Raw genomic sequence first — 25564 nt, 5'->3', positions numbered from 1 at the left:
ACAAAAAATCTTAAAATTTGTATGGAGACACAAAAGACCCCGAATAGCCAAAGCAATCTTGAGGGAAAAAAGCAGAGCTGGAGGAATCAGACTCCCTGACTTCAGACTATACTACAAAGCTACAGTAATCAAGACAATATGGTACTGGCAGAAAAACAGATATATAGATCAATGGAACAGGACAGAAAGCCCAGAGGTAAACCCACGCATATATGGTCACCTTATCTTTGATGAAGGAGGCAAGAATATACAATGGAGAAAAGAAAGCCTCTTCAATAAGTGGTGCTGGGAAAATTAGACAGCTACATGTAAAAGAATAAAATTAGAACACTTCTTAACACCATACACAAAAATAAACTAAAAATAGATTAAAGACCTAAATGTAAGGCCAGACACAATAAAACTCTTAGAGGAAAACTTAGGAAGAACACTCCATGACATAAATCACAGCAAGATCCTTTTTAACCCACCTCCTAGAGAAACGGAAATAAAAACAAAATAAACAAATGGGACCTAATGAAACTTAAAAGCTTTGCACAGCAGAGGAAACCATAAACAAGACGAAAAGACAACCCTCAGAATGGGAGAAAATATTTGCAAATGAAGCAACTGACAAAGGATTAAGCTCCAAAATTTACAAGCAGCTCATGCAGCTCAATATCAAAAAAACACAAACAACCCAATCCAAAAATGGGCAGACAACCTAAATAGACATTTCTCCAAAGAAGATATACAGATTGCCAACAAACACATGAAAAGATGCTCAACATCATTAATCATCAGAGAAATGCAAATCAAAACTATAATGAGGTATCACCTCACACCAGTTAGAATGGGCATCATCATCAGAAACTCTAGAAACAACAAATGCTGGAGAGGGCGTGGAGAAAAGGGAACCCTCTTGCACTGTTGGTGGGAATGTAAATTGATACAGCCACTATGGAGAACAGTATGGAGGTTCCTTGAAAAACTAAACATAGAACTACCATACAACCCAGCAATCCCACTACTGGGCATATACCTGGAGAAAAGCATAATTCAAAAAGACACATGAACCCCAATGTTCACTGCAGCACTATTTACAATAGCCAGGTCATGGAAGCAACCTAAATGCCCATCGACAGATGAATGGATAAAGAAGAGGTAGTACATATATACAATGGAATATTACTCAGCCATAAAAAGGAATGAAACTGGGTCATTTACAGAGACCTGGATGGACCTAGAGACTGTCATACAGAGTGATATAAGTCAGAAAGAGAAAAACAAATATCATATATTAATGCATATATGTGGAATCTAGAAAAATGGTACAGATGAACCGGTTTGCAAGGCAGAAATAGAGACACAGATGTAGAGAACAAACGTATGGACACCAAGGGGGGAAAGCAGTGGGGGCGGCTGTGGTGGTGGTGGGATGAATTGGGAGATTGGGATTGACATATATATGCTAATATGTATAAAACAGATACCTAAGAAGAACCTGCTGTATAAAAAAATAAAATTAAATTAAAAAAACAAAACAAAAAACAAAATTGTACTGGAGATAGCAGCCAATAAGCAAACAAAAGAAAGCAATTAGAGGCATAATAATTAGAAACAAAAAGCTAAAACTGAGGGCCAATTCCAAAGCTGAACCCCAGGAACTGTGTAAACAAAGAAGAGAAAGGGAAATTTCTCCCAGCAGCCTCAGGAGCAGTGTATTAAACCTCCAGAGACAACTTGATGTACCCTGCAGCTCTGGAATACCTGAATACACAACGAATCATCCCAAAATTGAGGCGGTGGACTTTCGGAGCAACTGTAGACTTGGGGTTTGCTTTCTGCATCTAATTTGTTTCTGGTTCTATGTTTATCTTAGTTTAGTATTAATAGTTTATTATCATTGGTAGATATGTTTATTGATTTGGTTGCTCTCTTCCTTTTATATATATATATATATATATTTCCTTTTTTCCCTTTTTGGGAGTGTGTTTGTGTATGCTTCTTTGTGTGAGTTTGTATAGTTTTGCTTTTACCATTTGTCCTAGGGTTCTGTCTGTCGTTTTTTTTTTTTTTTAGTATATTTCTTAGCACTTGTTATCATTGATGGATTTGTTTTTTGGTTGGGTTGCTCTCTTCTTTCTTTCTCTTTTTTTTATTACTTTCTAATTGTTTTATTTTTAAAAATTTTTTATTTTAATAACTTTATTTTATTTTATTTTATTTATTTATTTTCTTTCTTTCTTTCCTTTTTTCTCTCTTTTCTTCTGAGCCATGTGGTTGATAGGGTCTTGGTGCTCTGGCCAGATGTCAGACCTGTGCCCCTGAGGTGTGAGAGCTGGGTTCAGGACATTTGTCCACCAGAGACCTCCCGGCTCCACGTAATATCAAACGGCGAAAGCTCTCCCAGAGATCTCCACCTCAACGCTAAGTCCCAGCTCCACTCAACGACCAGCAAGCTACAGTGCTGGACACACTATGCCAAAAAACCAGCAAGACAGGAACACAACCCCACTCATTAGCAGAGAGGCTGCCTAAAACCATAAGGTCACAGACACCCCAAAACATATCACCGGACGCAGTCCTGCCCACCAGAAAGGCAAGATCCACCCTCATCCACCAGAACACAGGCACCAGTCCCCTCCACGAGGAAGCCTACACAATGCACTGAACCAACCTTACCCACTGGGGGCAGACACCAAAAACAATGGGAACTACAAACCTGAAGCCTGCAAAAGGAGACCCCAACACCGTAAGTTAAGCAAAATTAGAAGACAGAGAAACAGAGCATGAAGGAGCAAGGCAAAAACCCACCAGACCAAACAAATGAAGAGGAAATAGGCAGTCTACCTGAAAAAGAATTCAGAGTAATGATAGTAAAGATGATCCAAAATCTTAGAAATAGGAAGGAGAAAATACAAGGTATGTTTAACAAGGACCTAGAAGAACTAAAGAGCAAACAAACAATGACGAACAACACAATAAATGAAATTAAAAATTCTCTAGAAGGAATCAACAGCAGAATAACTGAGGCAGAAGAACGGATAAGTGACCTGGAAGATAAAATAGTGGAAATAACTACTGCAGAGCAAAATAAAGAAAAAAGAATGAAAAGAATTGAGGACAGTCTCAGAGACCTCTGGGACAACATTAAACGCACCAACATTCAAATTACAGGGGTCCCAGAAGAAGAAGAAAAAAAGAAAGGGACTGAGAAAATATTTGAGGAGATTACAGTTGAAAACTTCCTTAACATGGGAAAGGAAAGAGTCAGTCAAGTCCAGGAAGTGCAGAGAGTCCCATACAGGATAACTCCAAGGAGAAACATGCCAAGACACATATTAGTCAAAGTAACAAAAATTAAATACAAAGAAAAAATATTAAAAGCAGCAAGGGAAAAGAAACAAATAACATAAAAGGGAATCCCCATAAGGTTAACAGCTGATTTCTTAGCAGAAACTCTACAAGCCAGAAGGGTGTGGCAGGACATATTTCAAGTGATGAAAGGGAAAAACCTACAACAAAGATTACTCTATCCAGCAAGAATCTCATTCAAATTCAACAGAGAAATTAAAACCTTTACAAACAAGCAAAAGCTAAGAAAATTCAGCACCACCAAACCAGCTTTACAACAAATGCTAAAGGAACGTCTCTAGGCAGTAAACACAAGAGAAGGAAAAGACCTACAATGACAAACGCAAAACAATTAAGAAAATGGTAATAGGAACATACATATCGATAACAACCTTAAATGAAAATGGATTAAATGCTCCAACCAAAAGACACAGACTGGCTGAATGGATATAAAAACAAGATATGTTGTCTACAAGAGACCCACTTTAGACCTAGGGACACATACAGACTGAAAGTGAGGGGATGGAGAAAGATATTTCATGCAAATGGAAATCAAAAGACAGCTGGAGTACCAATTCTCATACCAGACAAATAGACTTTAAAATAAAGACTATTACAGGAGACAAAGAAGGACACTATATAATGATCAAGGGATCAATCCAAGAAGAAGATATAACAATTGTAAATATTTAGGCACCCAACATAGGAGCACCTCAATACATAAGGCAAATGCTAACAGCCATAAAAGGGGAAATGGACAGCAACACAATCATAGTAGGGGACTTTAACACCCCACTTCCACCAATGGACAGATCATCCAAAATGAAAATAAATAAGGAAACACAAGCTTTAAATGATACGTTAAACAGGATGGACTTAATTGATATTTATAGGACATTCCATCCAAAAACAACAGAGTACACTTTCTTCTCAAGTGCTCACAGGACATTCTGCAGGATAGATCATATCTTGGGTCACAAATCAAGCCTTGATAAATTTAAGAAAATTGAAATTGTATCAAGTATCTTTTCTGTCCACAACGCTATGAGACTAGATATCAATTACAGGAAAAATCTGTAAAGAATACAAACACATGGAGGCTAAACAATACACTACTAAATATCCAAGAGATCACTGAAGAAATCAAAGAGGAAATCAAAAAATACCTAGAAACAATGACAATGAAAGCACGATGACCCAAAACCTATGGGATGCAGCAAAAGCAGTTCTAAGAGGGAAGTTTATAGCAATACAATCCTACCTCAAGAATCATCTCAAATAAACAACCTAACCTTACACCTAAAGCAATTAGAGAAAGAAGAATAAAAAAACCCCCAAAGTTAGCAGGAGGAAAGAAATCATAAAGATCAGATCAGAAATAAATGAAAAAGAAATGAAGGAAACGATAGCAAAGATCAATAAAACTAAAAGCTGGTTCTTTGAGAAGATAAACAAAATTGATAAACCATTAGCCAGACTCATCAAGAAAAAAAGGGAGAAGACTCAAATCAACAGAATTAGAGATGAAAAAGTAAAAGTAACAACTGACACTGCAGAAATACAAAGGATCATGAGAGATTACTACAAGCAATTATATGCCAATAAAATGGACAACCTGGAAGAAATGGACAAATTCTTAGAAAAGCACAACCTTCCAAGACTGAACCAGGAAGAAACAGAAAATATAAACAGACCAATCACAAGCACTGACATTGAGATTGTGATTAAAAATCTTCTAACAAACAAAAGCCCAGGACCAGATGGCTTCACAGGCGAATTCTATCAAACATTTAGAGAAGAGCTAACACTTATCCTTCTCAAATGCTTCCAAAATATAGCAGAGGGAGGAACACTCTGAAACTCATTCTACAAGGCCACCATCACCCTATTACCAAAACCAGACAAAGATATCACAAAGAAAGAAAACAACAGGCCAATATCACTGACGAGCATAGATGCAAAAATCCTCAACAAAATACTAGCAAACAGAATCCAAGAGCACATTAAAAGGATCATACACCATGATCAAGTGGGGTTTACCCCAGGAATGCAAGGATTCTTCAGTATATGCAAATCAATCAATGGGATACACCATATTAACAAACTGAAGGAGAAAAACCATATGATCATCTCAATAGATGCAGAAAAAGCTTTCAACAAAATTCAGCACCCATTTATGATAAAAACCCTCCAGAAAGTAGGCATAGAGGGAACTTAGCTCAACATAATAAAGGCCATATATGACAAACCAACAGCCAACATCGTTCTCAGTGGTGAAAAACTGAAACCATTTCCACTAAGATCAGGTGGAGGACAAGGTTGCCCACTCTTACCACTATTATTCAACATAGTTTTGGAAGTTTTAGCAACAGCAATCAGAAAAGAAAAAGAAATAAAAGGAATCCAAATCGGAAAAGAAGTAACGCTGTCACTGTTTGCAGATGACATGATACTATACAGAGAGAATCCTAAAGATGCTACCAGAAAACTACTAGAGCTAATCAGTGAATTTGGTAAAGAAGCAGGATACAAAATTAATGCACAGAAATCTCTTGCATTCCTATACACTAATGATAAAAAATCTGAAAGAGAAATTAAGGAAACACTCCCATGTACCATTGCAACATAAAGAATAAAAATACCTACGAATAAACCTACCTAAGGAGACAAAAGACCTGAATGCAGAAAACTATAAGACACTGATGAAAGAAATTAAAGATGATACAAACAGATGGAGAGGTATACCATGTTCTTGGATTGGAAGAACCAACATTGTGAAAATGACTATACTACCCAAAGCAATCTACAGATTCAATGCATTCCCTATCAAACTACCAATGGCATTTTTCACAGACTAGAATAAAAAATTTCACAATTTGTAGGGAAATACAAAAGACCCCGAACAGCCAAAGCAATCTTGCGAAAGAAAAACGGAGCTGGAGTAATCAGGCTCCTGCACTTCAGACTATACTACAAAGTTACAGTAATCAAGACAGTATCATACTGGCACAAAAACAGAAATATAGATCAATGGAACAGGATAGAAAGCCCAGAGATAAACCCACACACATATGGTCACCTTATTTTTGATAAAGGAGGCAAGAATATACAATGGAGAAAAGACAGCCTCTTCAATAAGTGGTGCTGGGAAAACTGGACAGCTACATGTAAAAGAATGAAATTAGAACACACCCTAACACCATACACAAAAATAAACTCAAAATGGATTAAAGACCTAAATGTAAGGCCAGACACTATCAAACTCTTAGAGGAAAACATAGGCAGAACACTCTATGACATAAATCACAGCAAGATCCTTTTTGACCCACCTCCTAGAGAAACGGAAATAAAAACAAAAATAAACAAATGGGACCTAATGAAACTTAAAAGCTTTTGCACAGCAAGGGAAATCATAAACAAGATGAAAAGACAACCCTCAGAATGGGAGAAAATATTTGCAAATGAAGCAACTGACAAAGGATTAATCTCTGAAATTTACAAGCAGCTCATGCAACTCAATATCAAAAAAAACAAACAACCTAATCCAAAAATGGGCAGAAGACCTAAATAGACATTTCTCCAGAGAAGACATACAGATCACCAACAAACACATGAATGGATGCTCAACATCACTAATCCTTAGAGAAATGCAAATCAAAACTACAATGAGGTATCACCTCACACAGGTCAGAATGGCCATCATAAAAAATCTACAAACAAGAAATGCTGGAGAGGGTGTGGAGAAAAGGGAACCCTCTTGCACTGTTGGTGGGAATGTAAATTGACACAGACACTATGGAGAACAGTATGGAGGTTCCTTAAAATACTAAAAATAGAACTACCGTATGACCCAGCAATCCCACTACTGGGCATATACCCTGAGAAAACCGTAATTCAAGAAGAGTCATGTACCACATTGTTCATTGCAGCTCTATTTACAATAGCCAGGACATGAAAGTAAGCTAAGTGCCCATTGACAGATGAATGGATAAAGAAGATGTGGCACATACATACAATGGAATATAACTCTGTCATAAAAAGAAATGAAGTTGAGTTATTTGTAGTGAGGTGGATGGGCCTAGAGTCTGTCATACAGAGTGAAGTAAGTCAGAAAGAGAAAAACAAATACCGTATGCTAACACATATACATGGAATCTAAAAAAAACCAAAAAAACAAACAAAAAAAAACAATGGTTCTGAAGAACTTAGGGGCAGGACAGGAATAAAGACACAGACGTAGAGAATGGACTTGAGGACATGGGGAGGGGGAAGGGTAAGCTGGGACGAAGTGAGAGAGTGGCATTGACATATATACACTACCAAATGTAAAACAGATAGCTAGTGGGAAGCAGCCACATAGCACAGGGAGATCAGCTCCATACTTTGTGACCACCTAGAGGGGTGGGATAGGGAGGGTGGGAGGGAGACGCAAGAGGGAGGAGATATGGGGATATATGTATATGTATAGCTGATTCACGTTGTTATAAAGCAGAAACTAAAACACCATTGTAGAGCAATTATACTCCAATAAAGATGTTAAAAACAAAACAAAACAAACAAAGAAAAAAAGCTAAAACCTGGGAAACAAAAAATAATTAGTGAAAAAGCTACTACAAACAATAAGAAAATTCAGCAAAAATAACATAAAATTAGCTTATAAAAAATAATATTTCATATATTTAAACAGTGACCAATTATAAGATATAATGGAAGGGATTTATAATATCAAAATATTTTTAAATAAAATAGCTAGACATAAACCTAACATGAAATGTGTAAAACGTATATGAGAAAACTATAACATTCTCCTAAAAGTCACAAAAGTAGACTTGATGGAAACACATGTATATTTTGGGATATGACTCAGTGCCATAGAAATGTGAATCTCTCTAACTTATGTATAAATTCAGTGTGATATTGGGTGAGTGGGTGTGTGCGCACACATGTGTGTGCATGGATGCACTCTTTTGTTTTCTAGAGCTAGCCAAGTTGATTATAAAGGTCATATGGAAGAAAAAATCAAGCAGTAAGACAAGAAAGGGAATACTGTTTTTGAGGGTGAGATGATTATCTCAAAAAAGTGACAATAAAAGTGGAACTAATAGCAATTACAGCAAGGTTGCAAGGATACAAAGTTAGTACACAGGAGTCAATTGCTCTCCTATACACCAGCAATGAACAACTGGAATTTGAAATTAAAAACACAACATCATTTACATTAGCACCCCAAAATGAAATGCTTATGTATAAATCTAACAAAATATATGTAAAACCTATAAGAGAAAAACCATAAGACACTGACGAAAGAAATGAAATATCTAAATAAATGGAGAGATATTCCATGTTCATGGAAAGGAAGACTCAATATTGTTAAGATGCCATTTTTTCCCACCCTTATCTACAGATTCAATGTAATCCAAATCAAAATCTCAGCAAATTATCTTGTGGATGTCAACAAACTGATTCTAAAGTATGGAAAGGCAGAAGACCCCAAATAGCTGACACAACACTGAAGGATAAAGCCAGAGGACTGACACTACCTGACTTCAAGACTTACTTTGAAGCTACAGTAATCAATACAGTGGGGTACTGGTGAAAGAATAGACAACTAGATCAATGGAACAGAATACAGACCACAGAAATAGACCAACACAAATACAGGCAAATAATCAAAGCAATTCAGTGGAGAACATCTAGTCTCTTCAACAAATGGTGCCAGAACAACTGGATATCTACATGCAAAAAAAAAAAAAAAAAAAGAATCTAGACAATGACCTTAGACCTTCCATAAAACTTAATTCAAAATGGATCACAGACCTAAATGTAAAAGGCAAAACTATAAAATTTCTATAAAATAACATAGAAAATCTAGGTGACCTTGGGTTTAGTGATGAGTTTTTAGATTCAACACTAAAAACATGATTCATGAAAGAAAAAAATTGATAAGGTAGACTTTATTAAAATTAAAAACTTCTGCTCTGCAAAAGACACAGACAAGAGAATGAGAAGACAAGTCATAGAATGGGAGAAAATATTTGTGAAATACATATCTGATAAAGGACTTGTATCCAAAATATACAAACAAAATACTTAAACCTCAACAATAAAAAACCCAAACAATTCAACAAAAAAGTGGCCAAAGATCTGAACAGACACCTCACCAAAATGACATACAGATGGCAAATAAACATACGAAAAGATGCATTAACATCATATGCAATTGGGCAAATTTGCAAATTAAAGCAAGTAGATCTCACTACACACCTATTAGAACAACTAAAATCCAAAACACTGACAACGCCAAATGCTGGAGAGAACATGGAACAAAAGGAACTCCCATTTATTGCTGGTGGGAATGCAAACGGTACAGCCATTTTGGAAAATGGTTTGGCAGTTTCTTACAAAGCCAAACGTACTCTTACCATATAATCCAGCAATAGTGCACCTTGGTATTTACCCAAATGAGTTGAAAACTTATGGCCACACAAAAACCTGCATGTGATTATAGCAGCTTTAGTCATAAGTGCCAGAATGTGGATACAACCAAGATGTCTTTCAGAGGTGAATGGATAAATGAACCATGGCACATCCATACAAGGGACTATTATTCAGCAATAAAAATAAACTACCAAACTTTCCTTCACATTTTTTTCTGTTTGTTGCTTTAAGAACTAACCCTACTCGAGAATATTTTCTTTAGCTAGTTTAAAAAGAAAAAAAAATATTTTATTAAAAAACAAGTATGTGGCCAAATGCAGTGCTGAGGAGACAATCATATGGCTTTATAATTTTTTTCCTGCTTCTGAGTGTCATCCGACAAAGCCGATAGGCTTATTCTGCTGGGTTTCTGCTTTTGGGTATGGTTTGATTGCCTTGGTTTGTCACAGGGAAGAGACATTCTTAGATAGCTACCTCCATGTAAGTGAACTCCGGAGAAAGCGAGTTTGCCTTTCAATAAACTGTATTACCCAAACACACAAAAAACCTAAATGGGAAGGAAATCTAAAAAAGAGGGGATATATGTATATGTATAACTGATTCACTTTGCTGTAAGCAGAATCTAACACAACATTGTAAACTATACTCAATAAAAATTAATAAAAAAATAATAGTGTATCAATATTGGCTTATCAATTGTAGCAAATATATTGGCTTATCAGTTGTAACCCTAACCTAAGATGGTAATAATGGGAGAAACTGTGTATCAGGAGAGAGGGTATATGAGACTCTACTTTCTGCACAATTTTTCTGTAAACCTAAAACTGCTCTTGAAAATAAAGTCTATTAATTAAAAAAAAAATAAGCAAAGTCAAAGACAAAAAATATTTGCAACTTTTATCACAAAGGACAAATATCATGAATGTATAAAGGGTCAAAAATTGAAAAGAAAGGGACTAACAATACGAATGAAAAAAATGGCAAAAGATACAACAGCTAATTCACAAAAAATAAATGCAAATGTCCTTTAAACACATGAAGAGATCCTAGACTCCATTCAAGTAAAAGAGATGCAAATTAAAACTATCCTGTGATACTATTTCTCACCTATCAGATTGGTAAATATTCATAAATATGACAAGCACTCTGACCAGAGGCCGTGGGGAAGAGGCATTTGCATACACTGCTGTTAAAAACGCAAACCAGTACGACATCTAGGAAAGGGAATTTGCAATGCCTACTGAAATCCCACGTGCATTTTCCTTTGACTCAGTAATCCCACTTCTAGAAATCTATCCCAAAGAGACATTGGAAAGAAAAGCAAAACAGTGTTTGTGCAAGGCATGGTGGCCATTATGCGTGATAGCAAAACCTTGGAAACAACCCAAATATCCATCCACAGACTAAAACGAGGTGTACACCTTCATGAAGCACTATGTGTGGCACTGTAAAAAGTCACAAGGAAGATCTCTAAGTCTGGATATGGAGAGATCTCCTATATATTGTTGGGTGAAAAAAAAAAATCAAGGTGCAGAACAGTGTCTGTAGTACACCATCTTTGGGGCTTATCTTTTCAAAAAGAAACAATGGAAGGAAAAAGAAAATGAATATAAAAAGCTTGTCTGGGGGAAGGCGGGACTGGGTGAGTGAAACAAGAACAGAAGCTAGACTTCTTGAGATGTACCTTGTTTCATAGTTTTCACTTTGGGGTCATGTGAGTGTTTACATAAATAAACACAAAATTATTAACACGCATCCCCATATTCCTGGTTCCAGGTCACTGCACACTGCTGTGACAAACATCCTTACACGTCGGACCTTTCATTTCTATGGGATTCTAGAGGTCATGTGTTTTTTAACTTTACATTATGGAATTGTCAAGCATACAGACATAGAAAAAATGTATAACAAACCTAATGTACATTAAAACAGCTGGCAGAACCTCACACAGAAAGAATGACTCCGTGGCTTTTCAATGCAGTATTTTGACTGTGTATACCTGGTGGACTATGCCTTAAAGACAAGAAAGAACAACAAAATAATTGGAAACTGGCCACGGGAGCTAAAACCTGAAAGGGCTCCCGCTGATCCAAGTGGGAGCAATTTGAGCATTTAAAAGAATAATGAATGCAATGGATTGAAACCCATGAAATATATAAAATCCATGAATTCATAATTATACTGAAAAAAATTGGTCACCATTGGAGAGTATGAGGGTGTCATTTATTCTGTCTTTCCTATACAGACTGTATTCAGGAAAGCCAAAAAAGTTCATGAGGGAAAGTTTATTTTCCTAGAAGAATTCCAGCCAATCATTGCAGAAGGAATGACAGAGCTAGAAAATCACCATCTGTGACATCTAATGGAATGACGGCTCTAGGCCGTGTCATTAGTCCATGTTTAGACCATTCGGTGGAAGGCTGGTGGATGATTCCATCATGGAGTGATGACCGACACGCTCTGAACCCACTGGACGATATTAGCTCCCCCTGGGGTTTGCATATGTGGATTACGTGTCTGGGTGAACACACAGGCCTACGGAGGGTGTGCATATAGACAAGCCTGGGAAAAGACAACGCTGGGTCAGCAGGCTACTGGGTGGGGAATCTGGATGGGGCGGTCCCATTGTGCAAAGCTCTGTCATGTGTGCATGAAGAGAGGCGTAAGTCACCGGGGCACGTACCGTGGGCTCCGCTCAGAAAACTCCACGTGGAGAAGCCTCCCGTGTTCCCAGCACAGCCTCACCCCGAGGGCCCTGGCTGCACAGACCACGGGCTGAGTCCTGAGGCTCTACAACAGGAGGACAGGACGCCAATACAAATGGTTAATGCTTGGAGCAGATACGTTTCTGCAGGATTTTATTACAAAGTCTGGTTTACCAGGAACTGGCACCACACTCCTCCTCAGGAGGAGAGGAAAATCCCGGACAGACGGACCCCAGAGGGGGCCAGACCGGAGGAGGAGGGATGGGGGGGGCCAACTGAGTCAGCTCAGGCACTGGTCAATTACAAGGGCTCCTCAGGACCTATTGGGAATTATCCGAGTGCCCCGTAAGCCCTGATGGTAGGGTGCGTTCTTACCACATGTCTGCAGGGGTTAAATGCACAGGCTGGAGAAGGGAGGGCATAAAGGGAGCGGGGCTGCTCCTGGACGTAAGAAAATGACCACCCAGGGCCGTGTCTGCTCGGATGGGCCCTGGAAGACAGGTGCGTCTTGATTCAACACTATTCCTTAGAGTTTAGGTTCACAAGATGGCGGCTCTGATCTGAATTCCAGCAAAATGAGTTAGTTCCTTGAGCACCAAAAATCTCTCATTGCAAGGTGGTCTAGAGATGAGAAGCCCCTGTACCCAATAATGCAGAGATGGTACAAGGTCCAGATCTATTTACATCTGTCTTCAGAATTTAACGATTTGGCAAGATCATACATATGTAAGTGCTCCGTAAACTGCAGGGCACTGTACAAATATCGGCACCTCTGCTACAGGATGCCTTGGACTTTTAACTTGGTGAAAGAGACCGGCGTGAATAAAAACGCTGGTGCTTTCCTAATGTCAGACTCTAAGTTCCAGCCAGCTATGCCATTTTAGATGGCTGAAATTTAATTCAAGTGAACGTGAGATCAAGCCTGAAGGAAGGGTGCAGAGAGAGGAAACAGGGTGGGGAAGAGACCATGATGAGGGACCTCAGTGCTTTCCCGGAGGTGCTGAAATGGGAAATAATTAACCTCTGGAAAGCCTGCAGGGTGCCTTGGTATTTTCTGCCCCCGCCCCGCCGCCGAGGCTGGAAGGTTAATTAGTTTGCCCTGTACGGAAGCGCCAGGCCCAAAATTTAGCAGCACTGGCTGGACGCCTCACGTGCCCTCCTTCTGAGCAGAAGTCAGAGACGGGGGTGCTCTCTCCATGCGGGTGACCCACCCACAGGGGCAGCGCTCACCCCATCCCCGTCCTCATCCCCTACATTATCCCCGGGGGCCACCCGAGGGCGCTCCTGTGGTGTTTTGCCAGTGGTGCCTTCAGGGCCCTGCCAGGGGGCTCATCTGTCCTCCTGCCGCGGACATCAGTTGGTGCCACGCTGGGGCCAGTGCTATTTTCTGGCCACAGTCTCGTCAGTGTCACCACCCGCCCTTGCAGACACCCGAATTCTGAGAGGAAGCTGCCGTTTACCAGGGAAGAGGCCTTGCCCTCTGGGCCAGCTGGCTCCGCGACCTGGCAGCCCTGCCAGGATGCATTCTCCCCACTCCAAAGGAGGCTCCAGAGGTGAAGGAATCTGTCAGAACTTGTTTTTCTGTGATAATTAGTGCTCTAGTTTCCAGTTGTGTTAAATGGGGTACTTGAGTCCTTGCCTCACCCGGAGCTGGAAAAAGAACTCTCCATTTTCTCTGCTTGTCCTTCAACAACTATGATTTTCCACTCTGGAAGCAAAAGAGACACCTAGGGTGCTTTAAAAAATACTCATGGGGCTTCCCTGGTGGCACAGTGGTTGAGAGTCTGCCTGCCGATGCAGGGGACACGGGTTCGAGCCCTGGTCTGGGAAGATCCCACATGCCGCGGAGCAACTAAGACCGTGCGCCACAACTACTGAGCCTGCGCGTCTGGAGCCTGTGCTCCGCAACAAGAGAGGCCGCGATAGTGAGAGGCCCGCGCACCGCGATGAAGAGTGGCCCCCGCCTGCCACAGCTAGAGAAAGCCCTCGCACAGAAACGAAGACCCAACACAGCCAAAAATAAATAAATTAATTAAAAAAAAATACTCATGGAGGTCCCACCCCCAGGCCAATTAAATCAGAATTTCTCAGGGTGCGACGCTGGCATCAGTATTTTTTAATACACCCCAAGTATTCCCGTGTGGAGCCAGGGTTGAGAACCACTGTGGGGGAAAATACACCAACAGCCCTGATAACGCAGCGCCAGATGTGCGGTTCCAATACTTGTTTAGGACTCGTCAAGACTGCCCTTCATTTCCTGGAGTGGCTATTCTCAGGCTCCCAATTCTGCCTGACCTCTGACCCTCCCGGCACAAGATCCAGCCTCCAGGGCACTGAATCCAACTCCAGATGCCAGGCCAGCCCCGTCTCCGGACCCAACCTGTGGTCTGGTTTCTAGACTCCAGATCCATGGAAGAATGAGTTTCTGTTGTTTTAAGTCACCCGGTTTGTGATACTTTATCAGGGCAGGTCTAGGAAAGGAAGACAAGAGGTAAACTCAGGCCTGGTTTTTCAGTTTCTCCTCCGAGTGAGTTTCTACAGGTTAGGATGCTTGCACATGTAACAACCAAAACCCACTCTGACTGGTTTAGACAACAAAGGGGATTTATTCTATATATCCAGTTGCTTGATAAAGAGAGATCTGCATGCTGACAATATCATCAGATGAGCATATGAACACAGAGGATTACACAGGGGGACGTGTTACTGAGGTTGGGGTGTGGGTATAGCTTTATCATCTCAGACAGAAGACTCTTTCCTTTGAACATGTGCATTCAACTTACTTCATGGTTTTCCTAGAACAAAACCATTCTTTACATTTGTGGATTGGAAAGGGATTTAGTATTGGAGTCATCCTCAAAAATGACACACCGGCTGTAGCCTCTTGAGACAAAAGTCTCCCAGCAGGTTTTAGAATCCAGTATGTTCTACCAAGGTTTCAAAACTCTTAGAGCTGCCGAGCTCTACCCAGGTGGGACAGCAGCTGGAGGCAAAGCATTCCTCAGCATGAGCTCACCACAGGGCTGCAAACATGACAAATTCTCAGAAGTCCAGACACCGGATATCCCAGCCCTGCACACACTGCTGTCAGAGAGAGAACTACAGACTCTTGCTTGAGTTTCTCCAGCAAGGGAACAAAAGCCATAAAGAGTGCTGGACACTTCGCTCAATCCTGTGGGCACGTGTTATACGCTAATCGATGCTTTTGCCACCTGGCAGTGCGCTGTTTTGAGCAATTGTATGTCTATAGGAAATAATAAAGTGATTCATTTTTATCTTGAAAACGTCAATAGTTAACATACATTCTATCAATATTGCCTTTTGTCCCCAGCTTCTGCCTCCAATATTTAATTGTAATGTATTGTAGTTGCAACAAGTTGAATCAACTGAGATTGAAAAATGATATGTAAAAAAAAAAAAAAAAGGGGAAAAACATATCCTTTGTGGTCAATATTCATCTTGCAAAAAGGGTTTTTTTCTGTAAGGAAGCCTGCCAAGAGTGGGAAAGACAATGAAGATAGAAAGTGATTCACTGAATCAGCAGCTTCAGAGAGGTCAGAAGGAGACAGAACTGGCCCTTGTACTTGGCAAAGAGAAGAGAGTCAAGAGGTTGGCTGGAAGCCCCGGAAATGCATCCTGTGAGACGAAGAGAGGGCTGTGTGTGACCACGCAGTGGTCAGGAGGATGGGGTGGACGCCACACTGCCGGGGGAGGGAGAGGTGCCCCCAGCCGCCTAGGACATGACCTCCGCCCTCCCACACCTTGGCTCCCATCAGGGCCCCTTCCCTTTCCTGGAAGTCAATGTTCCCTTTATGTCAACAACCTCTCCATGACCTTAATACTCTCCACCCGCCAGGCTCCTGCTTGGGTTGTCCCAGAAGTGACCTTTCGGTCAGAACCTCCTCAGTAAGAAGACTGGATCCATGGGGTCACTCACCTGGGACCCCCAGCACTTAGCTCACCAGACTAAGAAAGCTCAGGCTGGAAGATGTTGTCAAACGAAATCTCCCTAGACTTTCTCCAGCAATCATGTCCTGGAATTATCCCAAGCATTTTTTTGTTTGTTTGTTTTTTGGCTGTGTTGGGTCTTCGTTGCTGCATGTGGGCTTTCTCTAGTTGTGGCGAGCAGGGGCTACTCTTCATTGCGGTGCGCGGGCTTCTCATTGCAGTGGCTTTTTTTGTTGTGAAGCAAGGGCTCTAGGTGCGTGGGCTTCAGTAGTTGTGGCTTGTAGGCTCAGTAGTTGTGGCTCATGGGCTCAGTGGTTGTGGCTCGTGGGCTCTAGAGTGCAGGCTCAGTAGTTGTGGCGCACAGGCTTAGTTGCTCCGCGGCTTGTGGGATCTTCCCGGCTTGTGGGATCTTCCCGGACCAGGGCTCGAACCCGTGCCCCCTGCATTGGCAGGCGGATTCTTAACCACTATGCCACCGGGGAAGTCCCCAAGCATTTTGTAATCCCACCTCGACCTTCCAAAAAGTCTCAGTGAAGGAGGAGGGGGTCATTTAAGTATCTGTTGGACATTTGTTATTGTCACCTGCCACCTGTGGGCCTGGTACTGTTGGTCGTCTTTGGGATACTCCATGAAGACAGGCAAGTTTCTACTCTCATGAAGCTTACAACATAATGAAGGGATGCTGAACAAAGAAATACACAAACGCGTTTCAGTTTTGACAAAGGATATGAAGAAATTGAAATGCAGCCATGCAGTACAGGGTGACTTCGAAGGGGCCACCTTAGTGTGGGTGGTCAAGAAGAGCCTTCTGAGGGGATGATATCTGAGCCAAGATCAGAACAGAGAAGGAGGCAGACATGAGACCATCTAAGGAAGAGGATATAATGGATCTAAGTGGGAAGATGCTCATCTTGTTCAGCAGGAAGGAAGCCAGTGTGAAGTGACTGGTGACTCTCAACAGAGGCGATTTTGCCCACCAGAGGATACTGGACAATTGTGTTGCCACACTGGCGGTGGGGGGGTGCTCCTGGCAGCTAGTAGGTAGGCCTGCAGATGACTCTAAACATCCTACAGTGCACAGGGCAGCCGCCCATGATGAAGAATTATCTGGACCAAAACGTCACTGGTGCTGAGGTTAGAGGGTAAGCTCGAGGGTGAGAGTGGCAAAGGTGGGCAGGGAAGTGATGGGGCCATATTGGGCTGTGCAGCCCTCATGAGAAGTTGGGGTCACTCTAGAATGATGGAGGCCACTGAAGACTGCTCCTCTGGAACCCGGCATGGTCTTCTCTATTTTGCACTGATGGTTCTGGTGGAAAACTGACAGGAATGGTACCACAACAGGCCCTCATACAGAAGCCCAAACGAGAGAGAAGGGTGGCTTGGACGAGCAGGGGAGATGCAGAGACATGGATGGTTTGGGATATGCTCTCAAGATGAAACAGACAGCTCTGTCGGTGAACTGGCTTGTGTGCAGCAGTGGGGGAAAGAGGAATCAAGCATGATTCCTGAGATGTTCGCTGGAGCAACTGGATGGTTACTTGTGACATTTTTGTAACGAGAAAGACTAAGAGAGGATTTGTTTGCGGTAAAAAACCAGAAGCTCTGTTTTTGAATGGGATGAGTTTGTGACACTTATTAAACATCCACATGCAGAGATACGGCAGACAGTGGGCTATCACCATATAGATGGTATTTAAAGTAGATAAGATACACTACAGTCCATCAATTGTGTGCCAGTTTATAGTAGACTACTTAAACAGTAATACTAACTTCAATATCAAAGGGGGAAAAAAAAGGAACATTTTTCCCTCTTGCAGTTTGCATAGAAAAAGTTGGTTAAGCTCTAATAATAGATGATTCTTGGAAGAATAATTTTTTTAAAAGAGGCAGGACAATGTGAACCAAGAAGATGTTGACAAACACAGAATGATCCAGCAAAAGTAGTTAAGAATCAGGGCTCAGAGAACTTGAACTTCTTTCTGGCACCCCAACTTCACTTTCCTGATTCAATCACTCCCCTGGTGGGGTTGCTGTTATCCCACTTCTCCGTGAACCACCTCCCAAGCATCCGCAAGGACCACTGAAGAAAGTGCCCCTCTGTGAAGCCATCTCTGTTCCTGACCCGAGTGGCTGCTCTTCTCTGTGCATTTGAGACACTTGAAATCCAGTCCTTCCCACAAGCCAGGCCTATGTTAATGTCATATCCTCTCATTGAGTGCTATGACTATGTACTATGAACCCCAGTTTGCAGACCAAGTAACTAAAGCACTGGGAGGTGAAATTGCCAAGGTCACCCAGCTAGTCAGAGGCAGAGTCAGGATTTGAACTCAAGGCTGTCTGCTCCAGAACTCCTGCTCCTGTTATTTTTTCAATGACTTTTTTCCTCCACTAGACTTTCGAGTCCTTAAAGAACAAATCAAGCCACACTGGGTTCACGGTGAATACCAAGTGTCCTAGGTTTGCAAAGTGCCCCATATTTGGAAGTAGTCTTGACATTTGAAATCCTATCGTGAAATCACAGCTACAAGTTTCAGTCTCTAGGCATTTACAACCCAGGCCACTGAAATCTGCTATAAACCACCAGTCACTAAAGGAACACTTTGCAGAGAGGAAAAGTAAAAATCTTGATTTTTCTTCTTGAAGCTGAGATGTTTATTTAAAAATCAGCCCAAAGCTGTATCAGAATTTTCTCTTTACTGAATTTCCTTTCTTTTTCCAGGAAGAAAAAAAATACATCACTTTCCCCTTTTGTAGCAGGTTCTATGGGGAATTCCCTGGTGGTCCAGTGGTTAGGACTTGGCACTTTCACTGCCAAGGCCCCGGGTTCGATCCCTGGTCAGGGAACTAAGATCCTGCAAGCCACACAGCATGGCCAAAAATAAAACATAATAATAATAAATAAATTGTAGCAGGTGCTCTGACCTCATCACTGTCCTCCCTCAGATAACACTGCCCCACACACTGACCTTCACCATCGTTATGGGGCTGCATTTACTCTACATCTGGAAACCAAGGCACATCTTCCTACACTACAGAGAGTAACAGCTTAGCTCCCTACCTCTTGCTCCAACTGTTCATAAATTTTAAGCAGGATAATAGCAAAGATGTTCACTGCAGTGTTATTTAAAACAGCAAAAAGCTAGAAACCATCCAAATGACCACCATTATTGATGTAGTTGATCAAATTGTGATACATTCACCTGACAGAATATTAGCAGCTTTTTAAAATGTTTACTAAGAATTTTTATTAACAAGGGAAGATGATCACCACATAATTGGAAAAAAAAGGATATTGAATATAACATAACCACAATGTGTATTAAAAAGTGGCACTTACAAGATTCCTGGAACACTGCCTTGTTACCTCACCACCATCCAATCAGAAGAAAGTCACACACCCTGCAGCCCTCACCCCAAATTTTGCCTATAAAAACTTTTCCCTAAAAACCAGCAGGGAGTTTGGGTTTTTTGAGCACAAGCCACCCATTTTCCTTGGTTGGCCCTGCAATAAACCTTTCTCTGCTCAGAAAAAGGAAAAAAAAAAAAAAGTGGTACATAGACAAAAGACTGGAAAGAAATAAAACAATGGCAATGTGTTAATGGGATCATGGCTCAGCTTTTTTCCTCATTAAGCTTCCTAACTTTTCCAGCTTTTTGTGTGCATTATCTTCTAGTCAGAAAAAGACATTATTGGTTATATTTTAAAATGTGTCTGTGGCTTCTGGGGTGAGAGAAGCCTTTGTTCCATTTCTGGCACCTTTCTAAAGACAGTTAGTCATTTCTAGTGCTGAAAAGGAAGGGTACCAATTAAAAAGCCCACAAGGTGTTTGCAAAGTTGGTGCATTCTTTTATGAATAAAAATGTGTTGAAAGAATATTATGTGCTAGGTGCAGGGCAAGTCCTGAGATACAGATATTAGTAAGGCAAGGTCTCCCCTTCAAGGAGCTTACAAGATGCCCATTTAAAATCTTAGAATGAGAAAAGAATGTGTAAAGAAAGGTAGACCCAAATCCTTAAAGATGAATACGTTTCTATTATCATCATTTAAAAAATCTATCTAGTGATTTAAACAATCAACCAAGTGTAAAAGAGTGACAACATAAATGGGGGTCCCAAATATTGATGTTTGTTGCAAATCTGTCCCCTAACCTTCCGAAGGTCTGGCTGTAATCCCCCCTTTCCCTCTCCAGTACCCTCCACAGGAAGGTAACGCGACACACCAGAAATTTCCCGAATATGGTTTGTGCTCAAGTCTTACCTCAGAGTTATATTTCCTCCTCCTATAAAAAGTAGCTCCCTATCCATAAATTGCATCGTACTCGACAGATCTTTCCTTTTTCAGTCATGAGACCTCTCCCATGCTGTCATCTAGTTTGTGACATCCTGGATCCTCCCCAAGTACAAACCAGCCTGCCCCCTTGCTCTCCTGGGCAGTCCCTCTTCACTAAGGCAGCGAGAACACAATTCTGTCTAGTGATAGATCCACAGACACATCCCCCCCCCCACAAGAAAACCCAACAACAACAACAACAACAAAACCCCAAAGCCCTCTTCCTTTTCTTTTTAAGCTAAATTTTGCAAGATCAGATCCATCTAGCATGAAAAGGTCCCAAACTATCCAAAGTGCTGACGATCCCTGAAGCACTCCCAGTGAGACAGGCAGTTAAATGCAATGGAAAACTGCTACTTGCCCTAAACTCAAACTTTTGTTTGATTAAGGAATAATCAGGGGGGGATTAATCTCCTGCCATAGTGCTGTCCTGGGAGCAGTGAATGACGGAGCTGGAAAGGACCCAAGGCTGCTGCGTCCACAGCCTTCCTGTTACAAACTGAGGTCCCCAGAGCCCAAGGGACTTGCCTGAATTCCCACTGTTGGGTCAGAGCCAGCAGGCACCTGGCTCTTATTCTCACAGAGGGCTCGGTCCCAGGGCTTTCAAACTTTTACTTCTCAGAGAAAAACAAAGCTGCAGCCTGCAGTATGTGTGTGTGTGCTTGTGCGTGCGCGTGTGTATTAATACATTACATACGTGTACCACATGGTGAAGATGGTCTCATCCACGAAATGGTTAAAAAATGGTGATAAGAGACAGTGGGGAGCCAGCCAGGCTGCTCTGACACCTCCTGGCGGTGACCTGACCCGGGGCTGATCCTTGGAACCCTCTGAGCCTCAGCTTCCTGCGTAAATGAGGATTATAATAGTCTTCACCTCCCAGGGCTACTGTCAAGATTAAGCCAACCACTAAAGTAAAGCAAGTGTCCAACGCCGTGTATGAATTTAACTCTCACAACTTTCAGAAATGCAAACAAACAAAAAGGGAAGTTCTGATATTTTCTTCCCACACCCAGTGGTTCCTCTGGCGCATCCCAGGGCTGAACACACGCCCCTGGGGAGACCACACTGTCCTCCGTGCTCCCTCCCCGGCTGGCACTGGCCAGAAGAAACCCACCTCCTCACAAGGCTTTGCGCTGATGGCGCTGGTGTCCCTCTGGCGCCAGCTTTGTCCACACACCTTCCCCTGGGGCCCAGCAGCGGTCCTAGTGCAATCTTATGCAACCAGGCCACAAGCATTTCATCTGCTGGGAAGAGTCCAGCTCCCTGAGAAAACCCCCGAACGGTGCCTGTTCGGCTCATGTCATGTGAAGAATGACATGAGAGCAGCAAGCGCCCAAGGCTGCTCACCGCGGTGACAATGGCTGAGATTCATTAAAGGCATAAATCAGCTCATTGTCCAGACTGCGGTTTCCACTTGGTTTTGGATAATTTACTTAATATTTATTGATCACGGAGGATGTGAAATGGCCTGTCCTGGGTCAAATCAGCAATTTAAAATAGAGAGATACAGGGGAATGCCTAACCACGGCCAAAGTCATCCGTCCCCAGGAAATTCACAGACACACCCTGGGCAGGTGACCCTGGAGTGGGTGGGTGGGAGCAGCTCACCAGGCATCTCTCACAGCGCCAAGAACTCTATTAAGTTCAACCAGAGGAAATGTGGGGATGCGGCCGATGTCTAGTCCGCCCAAACAGCTGAAAAGGGTTCCACCTCATACCTGTGCCAACGTGCTGCCGCTTGAAGGGCCAAAAGCAGGACTCAAACAGGGGAGGGGTCTCTCCGCACCGAAGGGAAGGGACTCTCTGCAGACCAGCGAAACCGTAGTGCCCCGCGCGACCTTGCAGCTCCTGCCAATAGCTGAATTAACACGAGTCACGTTCATCAATCCAGGGAGGAAAGTAACATTTTGCTGAGTATCAGAAACTCGTAGTTAGTTCTGGTTCTCACTCCGTCAGAGAGATCACCACGGCGGGCACCCCTGAATTTCTTTCTCACAACCCTGAGTGAAAGCGCTGCAAAATAGAAGCAGAGGAGAAAATAAATGAATCCACACGTCCAAAGCCACCCAGAGGAAGGCCGGATTTCGGCCCTGGCTTAAAAAGCTCTTCCCTCCTGCTCTCAGGTCCCCGGGGCCAGGTAGGAGTTGGCGGAGGCTGAGCGGACCTCCTGGGAGTCTCCTGGGGAGAGCGGGTGATAATCCTGAACTTCCGGTGATTCTCCTCCTCCCGCCGCCGCCCACACACCTCAGCCTCGGGGGCCTGGGGAAGAGCGACTCCCTGTCCAGTAAAGGCCGAGTCCCTGTGCTGCTCAAAAGCCACCCAGGCCAGTCCCGACTCAGGGACACAGCGCTGGGGCCACAAATTCCCAGTCAAAAACCCGGACCCCAAGCGTGACCAGTGTGAGAGGACTTACAGGAGGCAGTTTCCAAATGTTTGAAATCAGGCGAATTGGGATTTTCGTCCATTACTGGGTGGACATTTACGGTGATTGCATCGCACGGGAAATGCAGGGATGGGGCCCAGAGGCCGCGGCGCGAGGCGCGAGGCGCACAGCTGCGCGTCGGGGGCCGGAGGGCTCAGGCCGAGCGGACGGCGCCTGAGCGTGAGGACCCTTGAGAAACTGTTTAGTAAGCACCTGCCTTGCGCCAACCTCCTGGAAGACGAGATCTTCTCTCTCAGCCCCCTGGCCTTGGCCGAGGTCTGCGGCCTCATCTCACACCCTCCGGCCCTGGGTTCCCGAGCTCTAACCACGCCGCCAGCCTGAAGACGCCAGGCTTGCAGCCCCGGGACGCGTCTTGCAGGGCGGCGCCAGCGTTCCCTCGCGGGAGTCTGAGAGGACACACTGAGCATGCGCAGCCCGCGCCCCGCCCCCTCGGGAGCTGCGTTCTCAGCTTCCTCCCCGCCCCCAGGGGGCGCTCTCTGCCCCAGAGCCCTGAGGGCTTCCGCCTCCGCTTAGTGGCTGACTGCTGAGGGGGTTCCGTAGTCTGAAGTCCCCTCACCCAGTGACACAGCCCGCATTCTCCATTGTCAGCGTTAAGCAGTAAAGGTGACCTTTCTGCCCCTTCTGCTTATTGCTGTCTTATTTCGCCTTTGGTTCAGAGCCGGGGCAAGGAGGAGGGAAGCTGATAAGGGCCCCTCCCCTAATATCCCAACACTCGCGGTCCCCACCCCGGGGCTTTGACCTTGCAGTTTCCTCTGCTTGAAATTTTCTGCCTCCAGATCCTAATTGTCTTCCTTTCATCAGGTTTTAGGTCAAATATCATTCTTGATTCCATTTTCCTCTTCTGTTTTCTTCACTTTTTTTTTTTTTACATCTGAAATAATCATGTTCATTTTTAAAGATGTGCTTATTCACTGTCCATCTCCTCCACCAGGAGGGTTTAGGAAGTAGAACTGACAGGACTTGGTGACCGATGACAGGTTCTGCCAGCGTCGGGCTTGCAGGAGGTGCAGGTTTGAGGTACGTTGGGTTTGTGGCGCCTGAGTCCTGCGAGGGAGGTGTCCAGGAGGCCGTGTGGACATGGGCGGGGGTGGGGAGACGATGAGCGCCCCCGGGACGAGCCTTGAGTGAGAGTGAGAGGTGAAGGGAGGAGCGCGGAACCCATCTCGTAGGATCTGGCAGAAGAGCCTGCAAACTGTGGCGGAGAAGCAGCAGTTATAGCCGGCTCAGAGGCCAAGCAAGAGGGATGGGGGCCTAAGCGGAGAGGTTGAACAAGGCAGTGATCGGCTGTGGCAGCCGCTGCAACGTCCAGCCCCATCCTCCCTCCCGCCACGGTGACCGCGGTGAGCAGCAGCCAGACCAGGGCAGCTGAACGGCTGGGAGGGAGGGCGTGAATGGGGAGGAGACGCGAGGGGCGGAGGCCAGGACCGAAGGGATGGAGGCGGCTGGAAGTTGCAAACAGTAGGCAGGGCGCCATGTGCATGAACCAGTGGTTTTATTTCCGGCCCAGCTGGAAGCGAAAAGGGGGAGGGCTGGACTCATCTCTAGGACAGGCGCTTGGACACCTTGAGGCGGCTTGTAGCAGAAGCCCCGCTAAAGTAACAAGTCAGCGATTTCCAGTGGAGGCCAAGGGACCCATCTTCAACCCTGGATGTGGAGAGCCTTGTGCATCTGCAAGTGAGTGAGGCCCATCCTCAGTGTGCTGGAGTGGAGGGGAAAAGGCTGCAAACATTTTTTTTTTTTTTTAAACAAATGGGCGTGTGTATCTCAGGTATGGTACCAAGGGATGGGTTGCAGAAAAGGAATTAAACGTGAAGCAGAGGGAGCTCTGAGGTCAGCGTGCTAGAGACAGCTGCTGTGTCTATCTTCCACAGGTGTGTAGAATTCAAAGTTGCTCAAAATAAAACCCTGCCTATTGGAGAAAAACAGCTAGGAAATGGTTGTGATGGTGTTTGATGGGCAGAGCAAAGGAGCATTGGTCTTTCTGTTCTTTTCCGTCCCAAGAGTTTGAGTCTTCAGAGCTCTGTAAAAGCAGGCCCAGGGTCCATCTGCTCTGTCCTTGCACCCTCTGCGCTCAGCACACTTGGAAGAGGCTCTGTGGCAAGGCTCCTAGGGTGGAAGCGGTCAAGGTTATTACTGGCTCTCCATTGCAGGAAGGAATCCGAGCTCGGCGTTAATGAGGAGCAGCTGGTGGCAGGTGGGCCCTTCCCCCTTCTTTGTTCACTGGAGGTGGGAAGTCAGTATCATCCCTCAGGAAGTCACGGCAGGAACGTTTGAAGGCCGCTGGTGGACGGGAAGAACTCCTCACAGCGCTGGATCTCAGTGACCACCCTGCGGGGCTGGGATTTACAGACAATTCTGAGC

The 25564-nt window shown here is 43.6% G+C and overlaps 1 long non-coding RNA gene and 1 other non-coding gene across 2 annotated transcripts in view; one reads left to right on the top strand and one right to left on the bottom strand.

The window, feature by feature from the left end:
• The window catches only part of LOC118880050, a 152992-nt gene extending 129463 nt beyond the window's left edge, over positions 1-23529 (bottom strand). The window contains exons 1-2 of the long non-coding RNA XR_005016214.1: positions 23174-23529; positions 22479-22773 (exon numbers count right to left, since the gene is read on the bottom strand). This is a non-coding gene — a long non-coding RNA (uncharacterized LOC118880050). The remainder of the gene's footprint in view (positions 1-22478; positions 22774-23173) is intronic.
• TRNAE-UUC lies at positions 19199-19271 on the top strand. Its single transcript has one exon. It is a non-coding gene; the product is annotated as a tRNA-Glu (tRNA).
• Positions 23530-25564: the final 2035 nt, after the last annotated feature.

The sequence above is a fragment of the Balaenoptera musculus genome, chromosome 14, assembly GCF_009873245.2.
Source record: "Balaenoptera musculus isolate JJ_BM4_2016_0621 chromosome 14, mBalMus1.pri.v3, whole genome shotgun sequence".
In the NCBI taxonomy this organism is placed as follows: domain Eukaryota; kingdom Metazoa; phylum Chordata; class Mammalia; order Artiodactyla; family Balaenopteridae; genus Balaenoptera; species Balaenoptera musculus.
The sequence above is the reverse complement of the archived record's forward strand: the minus strand, read 5'-3'. Positions and strand labels throughout refer to the sequence as shown.